The sequence below is a fragment of the Cyprinus carpio genome, chromosome B10 (genome assembly GCF_018340385.1).
Source record: "Cyprinus carpio isolate SPL01 chromosome B10, ASM1834038v1, whole genome shotgun sequence".
In the NCBI taxonomy this organism is placed as follows: Eukaryota; Metazoa; Chordata; class Actinopteri; order Cypriniformes; family Cyprinidae; genus Cyprinus; species Cyprinus carpio.
Window position 1 is genome coordinate 14,799,753 of NC_056606.1, and position 15,805 is coordinate 14,815,557.

General features: G+C 36.0%; 1 protein-coding gene across 3 annotated transcripts in view; it reads left to right on the forward strand.

Moving 5' to 3' along the window:
* ntm (neurotrimin) overlaps positions 1–15,805 on the forward strand; it is a 278,381-nt gene that overhangs the window by 172,990 nt on the left and 89,586 nt on the right. Inside the window, exon 1 of one of the 3 annotated variants that reach the window (XM_042732782.1) lies at positions 2,528–2,547. The exons of the other annotated variants lie outside the window; for them this stretch is intronic. The gene's annotated coding sequence lies outside the window, so the exon portion shown is untranslated. Of the gene's footprint in view, positions 1–2,527; positions 2,548–15,805 lie in introns of those variants that run through there. 3 annotated transcript variants of the gene reach the window in all.

Below are 15,805 nucleotides of genomic sequence, written 5' to 3' on the forward strand. Positions count from 1 at the left end.
GGTACTGTTTTATATAGTATAGCTATGAAGTCACCCATCTTCCATCTTTTACAAACGACCAAAATATTGGCTTGGACGGGGAAAGGTAAAAAATCCCCAAGAAGGATAGATAAATAATGAACATTGTGGATCTTTGAGAGTGAATGATCACAGAAGCAGCACTGAGCCAAAGCAGCCCCTGAGGGCAAACATTATATTATTATCCTGAGTCACAGAGGATCATGGGTATCACTCGCATAATCTCCACGAGTATCTCTTTTCTCTGTGGCCGCATGCAGAAAAAGATTATTTTTAGGGGATGCTGATCCAAATGAATATCCCTCGCCTGCAGCGTTCCATTGCTGCCCCTGGCGACAGGATTATGGGCTGTCACCTGCAGAGAAAGCGAGAGAACGGGGCCCCATTCAGTGTCCACCGTTCACGTGTACTGTTTTAACACAGAGAAAAGATGAGCTGTGCAGTCTCATCTTCCAAAATGGCATTACCCCTCTCCTTAATCCCTCAAATGGTCCTGCGGGCAGTCGATTTGCAGCCACCCGGCTGTGAAGAGAAGTAATGATGGCTTATTGACCTGTTTGCTGTTTGAGCAACAAGGCCAGCAGCAAACGCAAGAGTTCCTATTTCTCACGTGTCTCGCTGAATATGCCGGGCCCAGAGCCCGTTAAAGACTCACATAAATTTCAATGAAAGTTGATTCTTTTTTAGACCTGTGTGTCTAAGGTGGTCATTACATTAGGAGCGATTACCGGCCATTTTCTCTACATCTCTCAGCCTTTAGCAGCCTGTAATTAAATGGCACCTAGATGGTTTCATTCTTCATGGTTACAGAGTATTGACTTCGAGGGTAGTGATGTGTAATTTAGGGCTGGAGTGTTAACTTTACGGACAGTGATTGCGAAGGTTTTCGAAAAGAAGGGTTGAAGAAAAAAGTCTCAGATGATTATGGATCTGCACCAGATGTAAATGGTAATCAACTGCAGAGAGAGTTCACAGAGCTATTCCAAGACCTCAAGAATCTTGTCATGAAAATGTAACGTGTTAAAAATGTGTTTAAAAAACCCCCAATGAAATATTGCTCTAGTGTTATTTTTGGAAGGTTTTGTTATATCTTCAGATGTTATTGTGTTTTTATACACACTTTTTTTATTGGTTACGGTGACTCTCTATAGGCGGTATGGTTTTTATACTGTACAAATCATATTTTCTAGGGGATGAGAGGTTAACATTTCCAATAAAAAAAATAAATTACATATTATATGTATATATTTGTATGTTAGTGTGCGTATATGCATACATACTATACATATATGTATATTAAAAAAAATATTTGTTGAAAACTGATCAGTGATCATTTTAATTTTAAGATCTTGGATTTTCAACTCCACTATGTAAATATCAACATAATATCAGCTACCTGCCACCTTGTTTTTAAAATGCACAGTATGCAAATTAATATAATGCTGAATATATATAAAGTGAAGATGTCTCTGAAATGGCATGCATTTATGTTGATCTGAACCATTTGAAATAACTTGAGTGGGAGCAGAAGGAGAAAACGGTTAGCTAGACAGGCTGAGAAGGAGAGATAGAGTGAATTTCTGATTAATATGTTATTCAGAGCAGCCCTAGTATCTCTTTCTCTCTCCGTCTGTTTTAGCTTCTCTTCTTCTAATGCTGTTTATCTATCATGGCTGCCCTGGGGAGGGCAGAAGGGGTCAAAAACTCTGTGTTACTTCCTCCCGACCATCATTTCTGCTTATGGGGCTGTCACAGCCAAACATATCCCCTACCGTGACACTGCTGTCAGCTGACTTTGGGGGGCCGTGCGGGAACATGCTGAGATTCATATCCATGTGCACCACAATGTATGAATGTCCCCCTATGGGATTAATGATGACATTTACCTTAGTTTTGACTGCTCAGTGCAGTCTCTATAGTTTTCCTTAGTGCGTTTCTCCCCCTACAGCCCTTTAGAAATTGGAATTTCATCCTCAAAGTTCATAAAAGGGGCGCTTTATATATACTGCCCATCACTGTTGTTCATCCTGAGTGCCAGTGAAGTGGATTGCATGGGTGGATATTGCCTCGCCCCGATTTTCTTTATTTAAGACAGCCGATGAAGGTCAAAGACAGTCCAATAAGCCGTGTGTCTCTCATCCATTTCAGGTCTGGTTTTGATAGGAAGGTTTAGGTACATTCGCTGACTGTAAGAGGTGTTTGAAACTGAAGAGGGAGCAGCAGCAAATTGGCCAATTTGTAATGAGCGAGAAAGCCCTGGGCTAGAATAAATCAGGGGGTGAGCCACCCCACACATGACTCAGACTGCAGATATTCGCAGAACGCAATCCCTGTCATGTACACGTAGAACAAATGCAAGACTGTACTTGTGCTTAAGGCTCTTTACTGTGCATTTAAGAGAAGTATCTGTGGGAGGATAAAGCACAATGTGTTAATGTACGTTATTGTACTTACTGCTGACAATTACTTGGTATTGACGGTTCCTCTTGGAGACAATCACATACCTTAGCAACTGACAATGTACAAAAGGTCTGTAACAAATGCTTAGAAACTAGATTGTTACATTTTCTGAAGAAAATGTGAGTGGAGAAAAATGGAACTTGCCTTGGCATTGCTACTTCAGTGTTTTTATTGCAGTGTTTTTATTGGTGTTCTGAATTAAATTTTGTATGATTAAAGTATTAAGTATTGTTGTTTATCACATTGATAGGCAGTTACTAGGGTGTATTGAGTGTTTTTTTTATTTATTTTTTTATTATTGTATTGCTATCCAGCTGCTAGAGTGTTCTGAGTAGTTTATCATGTCGCTATAGAGTTTCTAGTGTGTTCTGGTGATTTTTTTTTGCATGTTGTTAGAATGTTTTGAGAGTTTTTACTGTCAACACTTGAGTGTTTTTAGTATCGGTCTATGCATTTTCTAGGGTATTCTTTTTATATATGTGGTTATTAACCCTGACAGTTGCTAGGATGTTCCGTTTGTTTTTTTTTACTTCATTCTTTTTTTTTTTTTGTGTTTTGTGTATTTTTTTAGTATTTTTATATGAGTGTTCTGAGTGTTTTTACTATGTTTCTATGTAGTTGCTATGGTGCTCTGAGTGACATGAGTGTTATAATAGGTGACCATGAACGTCCTGTGGTGTTTTGAGAAGATTTAGCACACTGATATTCATTTGTTTTTTTGAGCGTTTTTAATATGTGGCTATGCGGCAGCTAGTGTGTTTTCAGTAAATTTAGCATGTTGCTAAAGGGTCCAGAGTATGCTTTTCTATGTTGCTATGAAGCTGTTGTGGTGCTCTGAGTGATTTTAGCATGTTGCTTTGCAGTTGATGCAGTTATTTACCAAATTTGATTTTTTAAGGGTTAGTCCAATAAAAAATTAAAATTCTTCCATAATTTATTCCCCCTCGTGTAGTTTCCAACCTGTATGACTTATTTTCTTCTGTGGAACATGAAGATATTTTAAAGAATGTTGTAGCAGTTCCAATTCCTGTACAGTGGAGGTCAATGGGAACTGAATTTTGTTGATTATCAATATTCTTCAAAATATGTTATTTTGTGCTCAGCAGGTGAAATAAGTGGTTTGTTCATATTCCTTACCCTAAGTATAAGCAATAGTAATGATACTTGTGTAGTGTGAAATATACGAAATGAACGCATGCATTCAACTTTTCATCATGAATTAATTGAGTTTCTTTTTTAACTATGGTTAAAAGGCTACACTAGCACAATACATCTATTCGCTAATGTTGTATGATGTTATCAAGCTATTTAGGACTATTTACAGGAAAACTCCAGTTTGAATCCATGCCCTAGTTTTGGAGTACTATATGTATAATTGGGTTCCTCGCATGAATAAGATAACTGACAAGTATGTTAATTGCCACCTCTCCTCCCTAAGGCAGGCAGTTATTGAGGCCTCAGTCCCAGTGGACTGCCATAAGAACCTGGCCGATATGTTCTTCACCTTCTCACAAGGTGACTTGCCCTCAAGGTCACAGTCGGTGAGAGGAACTCTCAAATCACCTTGACTGCTTGCCACTTTGTGTGACAGTTTTATCATGCCACAAATTAATTCTAGGTTTTCTTGGCTGTGGAGGATGTGGTCAAGTACAGTCGCTGCTTAAGTCAATCCGAGTCCTTGATTCCTCACTGTGCACTTGACTCATGTGGACTCCTGCTTTGTAAGTGATGAGGTGGCAGCGGTTTAAAAGGCATTGATTAAACAGCTTGTCACTGAATGGCCTAGCTATCACTCACGACTATCTGAGAGTGCACATGGACTCACTCTACACATCTCTTTTTGATTTCAGATGAGTTTAGAATGTGCTTCTGTCCTTGCCTGACTTTATTCTCCCGTTCGATCTCCTTAAATGCACAGATAAAATACACACATACTGATGTCATCATCTTGGTAATGTTTTCTGTTAGTCACCACAGTGAACTTAGGTAAGTCATGCAGTCGAAGAAAAATAGTTTTTTTAATCATAGTTCAGGAAAAAAAGTAGAAAGGTTTCACCCAAAAACGAAAATTTGCTAAAAATGTATTTACCCTCAGGCCGTTCAAGTTGGAGTTGGAGAAGTTGGAGAGTTGTTCAACAGAACGGATTTGGAGAATTTTAATATTATTTTACTTGCTCATCAATAGATCCTCTGAATGGGTGCCGTCAAAATGTTCAAAAAGCTGATATATAATAATCCACAAGTAATCCACATGTCTCCAGACCATCAGTTAATATTTTGTGCAGTGAAAAGCTGTGTAATTGTAAAAAAAACAAATCTATCATTTAAGGTGTTTTTACTTTAAACAAACAATATTGCATCCATCAGTGTGTTTTTTTTTTTTTTAATTTTCAGCAAATTTTCTTTTTTAGGTGAGCTATTCATTCTAAGGCACTACATCATACAATTTCTTGCACAAAAAAAATAAATAAATTGTTGGTAGTATTTGGCCATGGTTATATTCTTCAATCTATAGAAATTCCTGAGAAAGGGAAATTCATATGGGGGCAGCACAGATTTCACAATGCGTTCAAGTTGAGGCATGTTGATTCGCTTTGTTGACCAGCTGAAAGCTGTTTGGTTTGAAAGTGACTTCTGCATGAGTTGTGCTTCATACATTGCTACACTTTTGTCAATAGACCTTTTTTGCCCAGAAAATTTATTGAATTTTTGCTAATGTGATGGCACCTTTACATTGTTCATTGTGTCAGTTCATGCATTCCCTGAAAACTGAAACCAAGACCTTGTTGTTGCTAGCACCATCTACTGTTTGCGTATAGCATGACCCTAATAATATGCATAATATGTCCCTCACTAGCACTACCTAATCGAGTTACAGATTTCTTAAACACATCTTTTCCCTCTGCCATTGGTTGGGCTAACAGTTGGACTGGCCCTAAACACACTGGTGATTGGTGCGTTTACAATTTCTTCTTTTTTTTTTTTTGGATGAAGCAATTATATAATTAGTTGACTCTGTATATTAAACTGGAATTTTAACAAGAAAAAAAAAATACACACAGAAAATACCAGTTTTCCCACAAAGATTATTTGGCTTTCAATTCAAGTGCACATTTTGCTCTGTCATATGGCACTTTGAGCGAAGGCTTTGGTCTGTATTACTGGTACTGTATGTCTTACCTTTAATACCGCTTGAAAGCCTGACTTTGATCAATTCAAAGCCTCTTCATCATAAATTCAGACAGGTAGTCAACTATTCATATGACTGTAAAGCACACAGCCGCCTGCCTCTGGTGTCGTGACTGTGAGGAATCCCTCTTACTAATGAGAGACTTACTGAGAAAATCCGGTGAGAAATTAATGCTTTATGACAAATATTTTTAGAAATGATTAAACCCTTCTGGCATTGAGTGAGCAAGGCTGCTTATTGACTCAAGGCAACAGACAGATTTATGGTAGATTTCTAGATTTGCCATAAATCCAGAAGTGATGTATAATTCGCTGTTCTGCTCTTCACCTTGGATTGACTTTGTTTTGCAGATTTATTGCTTTGGAATTGCCCCGGCCTGCACTTTTTTTAATTGAACATCATCTGACCCAGCTCACTAAGAGAAGCAGCAAGGAAAAAGTTAAATATGAAGTAGGTCAAGGATGTGGGAAAGAGAGCGCTTTCAGCATACTGAGTGTGCAGTTATTTTTCTTTTTTCCTTTTTTTTTCATTTTGTCCTCAGTGCTGTGATGAACAGTGTTGGGGAGTAACTAGTAACATGTAACGGCGTTATGTAATTTAATTACAAAATAAATGTAACTGTAGTTGTTTTCAGTTACTGTTAATAAGAAATGTTGTTATTTTATTGTTGTTTATTATGATGTTGTTGATTACAAAGGGGATTACATTTAAAAATGTACACACATCCACATACAGATGCGGAAAACACAGACTGGTTAGTAGAATCCAGTCATAAAAACTGAATTCCTATAGCCTAATACGGACAGAATATGCCACATTTTGTAGGAATAAATCAAAAGTAGGTCAGTACACTTGAATCAAAACGCGATATGGACTAGTGTCTTAATATTAAGCCGCAAAAAGACAATATATGAATCCTGCACGTTCTGTGTATCTGTGGAAATCAGGTGCGATCTGGCCATCGGGAGAACCGGGACAATTCCCAGTGGCCTGGCAGCCGATTTGGCCCTCTATTTTAATATTATTATTGTATAATTGCCTGCTGAATGTACTAAAGCGATAATTTCCAAATCTGCCATTCGATAATTAGATCTCTAATAAATCATGAATCGGTTAGTCGTGACTGTCAATGCTTTGGCTCGCACGCTCTCTGTGCCTCCGCCAAACGGTTTGGATCAGAGTAATCAATGCGAGAGAGAATGGAGTGGACTGTGGAAGCACACAGGTGGAGCAGGGAAGCAAAACTACTGTTCAGGGTTTCAAGTGCAGGTCAGTTTCATCTGTAAAGATGCTATTGTAGTTTTGTCTTTGTTTACTTAGTTAAGCAGCAGTAGCCCATTGCTCACCATCACTCAAAATACTGTATAAAGGACATCATTATTATCTATTGTAATGTTTCAGTAGTAATTTAGAAGAAAAATAATAATATTTTATAATAGGTTTAGGGGGAGCTAGGGCAGACAACACAACCCTTGCGAAAATTAACAATGATTTTAGTATAAATCCGAAGACAATAGTTACTATTGTTAAACCATGGTAACCCCAAATTAACAATGGTTTTTGCTACACTAACCATAGTTTAACCATGCAATTTGTAGTAAAAATAAATACAAATGGTAATCCATTTGCCAACCCCCCCCCCCCCCCCCAAAAAAAAAAACATGGTTACTGTACTTTTACTATAATAAAAGCATGGTTAATTTTTGTAAGGGAAAAACATGACTCATGTTCAGTTTTAGGATTTTTCTATAAAGATATTGTATTGATGTACTAATTTTGACACGTAGGCAATTTAGAAAGTATAGTTTTGTTAAATCTTGAGTATTAAAGTCATGAGAGAGATAGATATCAGAGCAAAATAAAGAGACTGAAAAGAAACATGGAAGTGAAGGTGCAGATCAGGAGAGAACTTTTAATTATTTTAAATGTACCCAACCTAAAGATTTAACCCCCCCTTTTTTTTTTGAGGTCCATACAAAAAATAGGGTTGTCCATGTTTCAGAATTTGTTGTGTGTGTATGAGTGTGAGATTTTTTATTTTCCTAGTCCACCCCTTGTAGAAATGAATGGCGCAGACATGTAGTTTCATTATCTACACATAGGTCTACTGTAGCTTGTGGTGTTTTCCGCCTCTGCCGCCTCAATATATATGAGTCACTTCATGAGCATTTGACTTATTTTGAGAAAACTATTGTCATATCATATACAAAGAGACACCAATGTTTCAGGAGTTTAGGACACAGAATAGGACACAAGCTTATTAGAGAGTTGATGTATATGCTTTTATTTATTATTATTTTTTAATCAACAATTTTTTTTCCAAACCATTGTTAGATGTAGTGTTTCCTGTAGTTATGCAAAGATTTTGTTTCAAAAACAGTATTAGTAAACAGTTTCTTATGATTTTAAATCTGCAAAAGGCGGTACTAAAGTCTAAATTTGTGGTGGATGTGTTCAAATTTGATCAATTCATGTGATGAAGGATTTTGAAAGTCTGACAGTGTTGAGCACTACTGTAAGGTTAACCCTGCATGGTGTAAATGTTAGAAAATGATTAACAGTTGCAAATAAACATTCATTAGAAAGTTAGAAAAGTAATCAAAAAGTAATCAAAGGTAATCAGTTACATTACTTTAATAAAGTAATTGAAAAAGTTACACTACTATTACATTTTAAATAAGGTAACTTGTAATCTGTAACCTATTACATTTCCGAAGTAACCTTCCCAACACTGGTGATGAAGATGGAGAGTGAAGAGCCAGTTGATAATTATTTTGAAGATTACCCTTTTAGCACTGCCTAAAGTGAATTTGAAAAGTAAAAATGACTTTTATTTTTAAAGGAATAGTTCACCCAAACATTTATACTCATGCTCATGTCATTTGAAAGTCACATCACGTTAATCCACACTTTTATTTTATTTTTTGTGGATCATTTTGTAAAGAAAATGTATAGACAATTTTCAATAAACCTTAGGGAAACCTTATGACATTTGACAACCAACCAACATCCATACTTTGATTTTTTTGGTGATCTATTCCTTAAACTCATTCTTATTATGCCACTATTATAGTTTCTATAAATACCCATTATATAAACTATGATAATTATAGAAAAGAGGAACACACACACACACACACACACATATACAGAGTATATATAGATATAGTATACAGTAGGGATGTAACGGTAACAAAATCTCACAATACGATATGAAATCCACAATATGATATTTATTGTGATATTTAAAAAAAAAAAGACAAATGAAGACTTCGGAAATAAATAAAAAATTTTACATTTTAAAGTTAAATTCTTCAATCTAATGCACTTTGTTCAAAATGAAGAGCTCCAATGTTCTTAACTAAGAAAACTTAAGTAAGAAAAAAGTCAGTGAATTGACTTGTAACTGAACTTTAAAGGGAACTCAACCCTCTTTTTATTTGTGATATACTGTCTCAGTCTAAATTACATTCATACAGCTGTTTTAGGAAGCCAAACAAATTAGAATATAATAACAACAACAACAATTACAGTAATAGCCATATACTGTAAAACAGTTGCACTGGAAAATTAATATTTTGTTCGCACTAAACTTATAGCACGTGCAGTAAATGAGTTCACTGCATTTACTGTGAACGGAGTTGTTCTGAGGCACAGAAAACATGATGAGCTGATCGCCTGAACATGTTTTAAAATGCTCAGCCAAAACAGACTTGATGAACGGATAAAGTCATATTGTGCTTTCAGATTTAGTTTGTTTGGCAAAATGTACCAAAGCATAATGCCCCTAAACACAAATTTGAAGACCTTTTATGTTATAATAAGTTTAAATATACATTAAAAACTACACTTTTTGCCCAGAAGACCTATTGTTTCATATTGTTATGTGGCCATGATAATATCGAGACAGTTATCGAAATATAGGTAAAAGTAAATAAAGACTAGAATTTGCTGAAGCTGCCTTGTAGAATCCATATTGAGTTTTTTTTGTTTTGTTTTTTTGTGCTGTTTATTTTAGTATGTCACTAGATGCGACGGTTCCGATTTTGCATGGAAGCAAAGCTCTGCAGGTCTTTTGTACTGTGTAATGTATGTACACAAAACCTGTTCTATTTATTTTTTCAGGGAGCAGGGTGAAAAATAACATTTTTTCCAGTGTGTAGTTTATGACAGTCTTACAAACGCTGCGCTTTTCAATGCAAATGCAAAATTGCATAGTGGCTGGCCTGAGTAGGCCATGCTAATGGCAGAGTGTATTGTAAAGTTGTCATCTGTCGTCACACATTTTCCTCCCGTCGGGCTCTGTTCTTTGATGTGAGTTGAGACAGTAATGTGTGTTTGGGAGAGAATGGCTGCTGCTCGCGCTGAATAGTGGAGTTGACAGCACTCAGCTGCAATTGGACATGCAGTGCAAAAGCGGGTCTCTCTCCACAGCATCAGATTGCTCGCTCGCTCTCTCTATCTCTCTTTCAGTCTCTCTATCTCATCCTAGCAGCTTGAGCTCTGTGCTGTATGGATTCTCCATGTAAAGCCACCGCTCGCCTCTCTTCCTTCTGGTCGGACTTCACAGAAGGACACACGCCGCAGGGCAGCTGGCGACCGCGCGGATGATCCGCAGAATCTCTGACAGACTTGATATGACATCAAACGTGTCTGGCAGATGTGCACAATGGTGGATTTCGGTGCTAACGAATGCAGCAAGCTCAGATTAATTGTGCGCTACGGCCTATTCAGTAGGAGTGAATGTGAGAAATGTTATCTATTCTGTGAGATGAAAGGGAAGGTTAATTGATGCACTGTAGCAACGACCCTTTTTATAGAGAACTAATTACACATCCGCATTCTGGCTTGATGTTGATGAAAATAACCAATTAAGCGAAACAAGTAAAATATCTCACAACCAGCTATGTTTAATTGGTAGCACTCACAAGTTTTACCTTTCAGAGGTTGCCATCAAAAACTAACATTCGTCAAGGATGTTATTAATTTGAATCCAATTTATTTTAAAAATGGTTTCCTTAAGTAACTATAGCACTGTAAATACTTAAACCGTACATGAAAAGTCATTATTATTTCCTTATTTTTAGTTAAATAAACAAAACAAATCCATTAAACTCCATACAATGACATGCTCCCTCATTCTGAAATATTTTGAACTTGAAAGCATGTTGAGTTTTATGCACTGGAAAAAAGGGAAAGTTTGCTTTTTTATTATTTATTTAATTGGAAAGGGGCCTTGTACAGTATTAAACATAAGTGTTTCCATTTAATGCATTGTACCAGATTTAGCTAATGGCTAATTTTCATCTGCAGTCACTTGGTACAGTACACCCTTAAAAATAAAGGTGATTCAAGATGACAAAGAAAAACCTTTTTTGTCTAAATGGTTCCATAAAGAACCTTTAAATTATGAAGAATCTTTCTGTTTCACAAAAGGTTCGTTGTGGCGAAAGAAGGCTCTTTACAATATAAAAAGGTAAGAAATAGATGGTTCTATAAAGAACCTTTCACTGAATGGTTCTTTGCGGAACCAAAAATGGTTCTTCTATGGCATCGCTGTGAAGAACCTTTAAAGCACCTTTATTTTTAAGAGTGTAGGTCACCATTTACAAACCTCCTATTAGTAAAAAATAACTGAAAAAATTCTGCATGATACATCTTGTATATATGCATACACACATATCTTATATAATATCAAATATTCTATATTATAGAAGCATTATTGTTATTGTACATCATAAATGCATATTGCTTTAAAAAAAATAGTTTCATTTTAAGCTACTTTCTAATTAGATCATTATTTTGTGTCTATATGGTAATCTGCTTTTGTTAATTATTATGTTTTTACTCCAGACTGAGGCTAACTTGTTTGTAACTTGTTTTTGAGAAAGATTTTCTTAAATAAATGTCTCACGTTTTACAAATATTGTAAAATGCAATAAATAATTCAGATATTGACGGGTTAAAATAAAATAGAATGCATTTTAGTGTGTTGAGTGCACTTGATAATGAACACATGGAGTTAATTGGTTAATAGATATTCAGGAGCAGGGGCATGCCCCAAACAATCACCTGACTTCCTGAAACCTCCATATATATCGGGCCACCTCATACCATACTGCTACTCCCTCCCTTTCTTATCCATTTAGCCAACATTATCCCACATTATTTTTCTATCAGGTTGTATCGGGGGTTCCTAATTGTCTGGCCTAAATATATGCTAGAGACAGTAACCCCACCCTGAGTCTCGCTGAGCCATCAATTCTAGATGCCCTGATCAACCTGACCATCATCCCATTCCCTCGACCCCTTCATCCTCTTTCTACTCTTCCCCAACTCCCTGTTCAACTAACAGTTTCATAGCTTGTTTGTGGCGTGGTCCTAGCTAGTGAATATGGTTTTGGACACCGCTCCCTTTATATATTACGCTGTGAAAGTGTATTGAGGTCGATTTGGGACAGAGCCACTATATGATATAGACGATTACATGAATGTTTCAATAAGTTACTGTATCTCTCAATATTCCATCTCATGTTTAATCACCATTTTATTTGCTACAGTGTAGCTAGTAAAGTAACTAGAAGTGCTCTTTGGGCCAATTAAATTGAGGCAAAAACAGTACAGCGATCGGTCACACCACATTAAAGAGCATCAGAGTAGAATTTATTGTTTGGATTTGGTTTAGTTTGAGCACCAATACTTTGTTTTTTTTTATCAAAAATAATAAAACACAAACTTAATTTTTGGTTATAATTGTGTTTTTCCGCAACTTACAATGTTTTGTGTCTTTTACAGTAAAGGCCAAATATCTTTTGGGATCTGATTGGCTGTCAGGGAATTATTTTTTTTTTTAATCAGCTAGAAAGAAATTCTCTGAAAGTAATTCCAATGTCTTTGTTTTAGTTGTGGTGTAGACAGTTCTTATAGAATTAGAACAATTATTAACACTTCATCAATATAGGTATGGTGTGAACAGACCATAATGGATACGATAACTTTGTGTGACGAACACAATGAAATTTAAGTCTCTGTTAAACACCGGTTTATCCTGAACAGCAGCGAGAGAGAGGGGACTCCAGATGGAGGTCCAGAGGTGAGCTGGTAAAGTGGGGAGCTTTCTCTGGCTTCAGTTCATCTCACCTTTGAGAGATTGCCCTTTTGCCCCTCTTTACACTTGAGCAGTGAAATGCTTCAAATACCTCCCACACATCTTTACTGTGTCCAGCTGAAAGCAGGCGAAGGGGTCAGGTGGAGAATAACACACTGTGATTTGAGTAGCTTTGGAGTACGAAGAGAGAAACACAATGTCCAAAGGCATGTGAGGGACACTCATACATGGGATTTATAACATTTTTTGTCAGTCCGGTCAAGTAATACGTTCTCTTTTTTTCATATAAGCATGTAACTTCCATAATATGACATTTTTTGAATAAAAGATTACTCAGTAGAAAATATAACAGTTCTGATTCCATAATTATCAGCAGTTATTGACAGCAGATAACTGTCATGTCAGTCAAAAGTGGGTAAAAATAAATAAACAGGCTTCAGAGTCGTGCAGCGAGAAAAACATCTCTACTGTGGAAGCGGTTTGACTTGAATGAAAAAAAGACAGCAGTTGCGCTTTGCAGCTTGAAAAACTGTTATTCAGATCTTGAATAAATTATACACAGAAAGTGAGCAATGGCACAATACTAAAATGTTTCCTTTATAATCACTGAAGCTGTCAGTCACTGAAGTTCAGACCACTGCTTGTGCAGCTCAGCAGGAGCTCACTATCTGTCCATGCAGAGTTCTGCATTACCGTTATATTCAACAAAACTCAATGCACAATAAATCTAATTTACGCTCTCTATGCTTTGTTGGTTATAACGGGAGTGTTGTAGTTTGTCACATCACTCACTGCAGTGTTATATTGAGTGTTGCCCCGTCTACACTGCATGTGAGTGGCATATCTAACAAAGAGCTCCAAATTACTGCCAATGTTTTTTTTTTTGTTGTTGTTTTTTGGTTATAAATCGTGCTTTTTAGTGTCTGGAGATCTTCAGCACTCAATTTTAACCGCAAATGTAAGTGATGCATAAAACAAGCATCTGTGGTGGTTCAGACTGCTTAAAACTCACAAAGTTTTTGTAAAACTATGACTATGCCTAAAGACTATGTCTGTGATTGGTTACAATGCTCATCCACTGCTAAAAGGCAACATGTTCATGATTCATGGAAACCATAATAGTAATCTCAGATGTTTATAATATTAATTGCAAAACTTCGATTTTTGTTTATGCAGTTTATTGGTTCGTACATACTGTATTTGTTTGTGATAGACAGATTTGCACTTTATTTTTCAGATCTCTTCTCCACTGCAAAGATGAATTTTTGACTTGTATTACAGTACCAATATCTAAGCATTCTTAAAAATATTCATAAAATATATTTACTTGAGAATTCAAAATTACTTTGTGTTGTTTAAAAAAAAAAAAAAAAAAAAAAAGTTTATGCTTAAAACAAGAAAAATCTGGCAATGGGCCCAAAAAAAAAAACTTAATTTGAAGGAAAACAAGTTTTATTTTTCTTGCTTCATTGCCAGATTTTTTTTTTAAGCGTAAAATCACTTGTTTTATGTCTTACATAATTTTGCTTCTCAAGTAGATGTATCTTCATTTGAGAATATTTTACTGAAAAACAAGACAAAAATACTTTTTTAGATTTAGTTTAAAAGCAATGTAAGTTATATATGCAAAGCATATAATGGATAATCCATTTAATTCTTTTGAAGATGTTAATTACTAGTGTTTTAATGGAAAGTATAAGAAATAAAGTTAAACCACCAAACTATTAGTATTACCAGATGTTTTCTAAGTTAATCAGTATTTGGAAATTTATGAATTTCGGTGCATCCATAGAAATATTTGCAGGCTTGACTGCATTTTATACAAAAGGATTTGATTGGATGATGAAAAGTGTGCTGCAATATTATTGGTAGTTGTTTTTCTTCCATGTGGCCTTGGTTATGTCACAGAAAAATTAGGCAGAAGTCAGAAACAATAGATGAATTGTGCACAACATGACAAGTAAAGTAAGCAAGTAATTAATTTCAAGTTTTCTATACATATGCAATATATTTTAGGGTAAACTAATTTTTGTGTAATTTTGTAATATATTTTATTATTTTTTACAGTGATGTCTTGTTTGTTATACTTTCTGTATGTTAGCCTCTGTCAGAGTACTATGAGCCACATTTAACACTGACACACTAAACATTCCTCTAAATGCCATAGTTTTTCCTCATTTTACCTTAAATGCAACTAGAGAGAGGTAAACACAAATGTGGATTTGAGCAGACAGGGAGCAGATATCACTGTCGTGTCTGACAGCTTTGTGTGATACTGTGTGTGTGAGTGAAACAGAAAGACATTATTTGTGACAGCCCTTGTATCTGTGACACTGTTTGTGTATGTGTGTGTGTGTGACTAGAAGCCAGAATACCTCCAAAGCCTAATGAGGCTGTAGATCATCGCAGCGTCTCCAGCTGGATCAATCCACAGGCGGGTCCGATGTTCTGTGTGTCTGAACCTGCTCTTATCAGCCAAACGCACTGGAGCACGACCGCACAGTCCAACCCCTTGGTTCAATACAGAGCCCAAATTCTCTTTATTTTCTGGCAGATAAAGGTGCGGCTGGAGCATGAAATTCTGAGCTTTTTCCCATTATTAAAGGTGTAATATTGTCGTTACACATATTAGATCTTCATGGCCGGTGCGTTTCAATAGTCAGCACATTGGCTGTAAATAAAGCTGCCTTAATGAGTTTCACTAATTGCTGATTTAGATTTATTGATTAGTTCCAGAGCTCATTTGCTTCTTAATTTGCAAGTTAAATATATTTTCAAGTGTTTGTTCTTAAGTATGCAACACAACAAATAGGGGTTCATTTTAATTACAAATTAAATGAATTAATAATAATAATTCCAAATTTGTCATCATTTACCAAAGTTGTAGTAGTTTTAGATGTGTCACACAAAGTTTGCCGTGACCTAACTGATGGTTGACATGTGACTGAATGCAGTGTTGCAGATCCTCATGCAAAGCTTACGTTTGACTACAGATGATTTGTAATGTAGTGCAAATGTTGTATGCAATA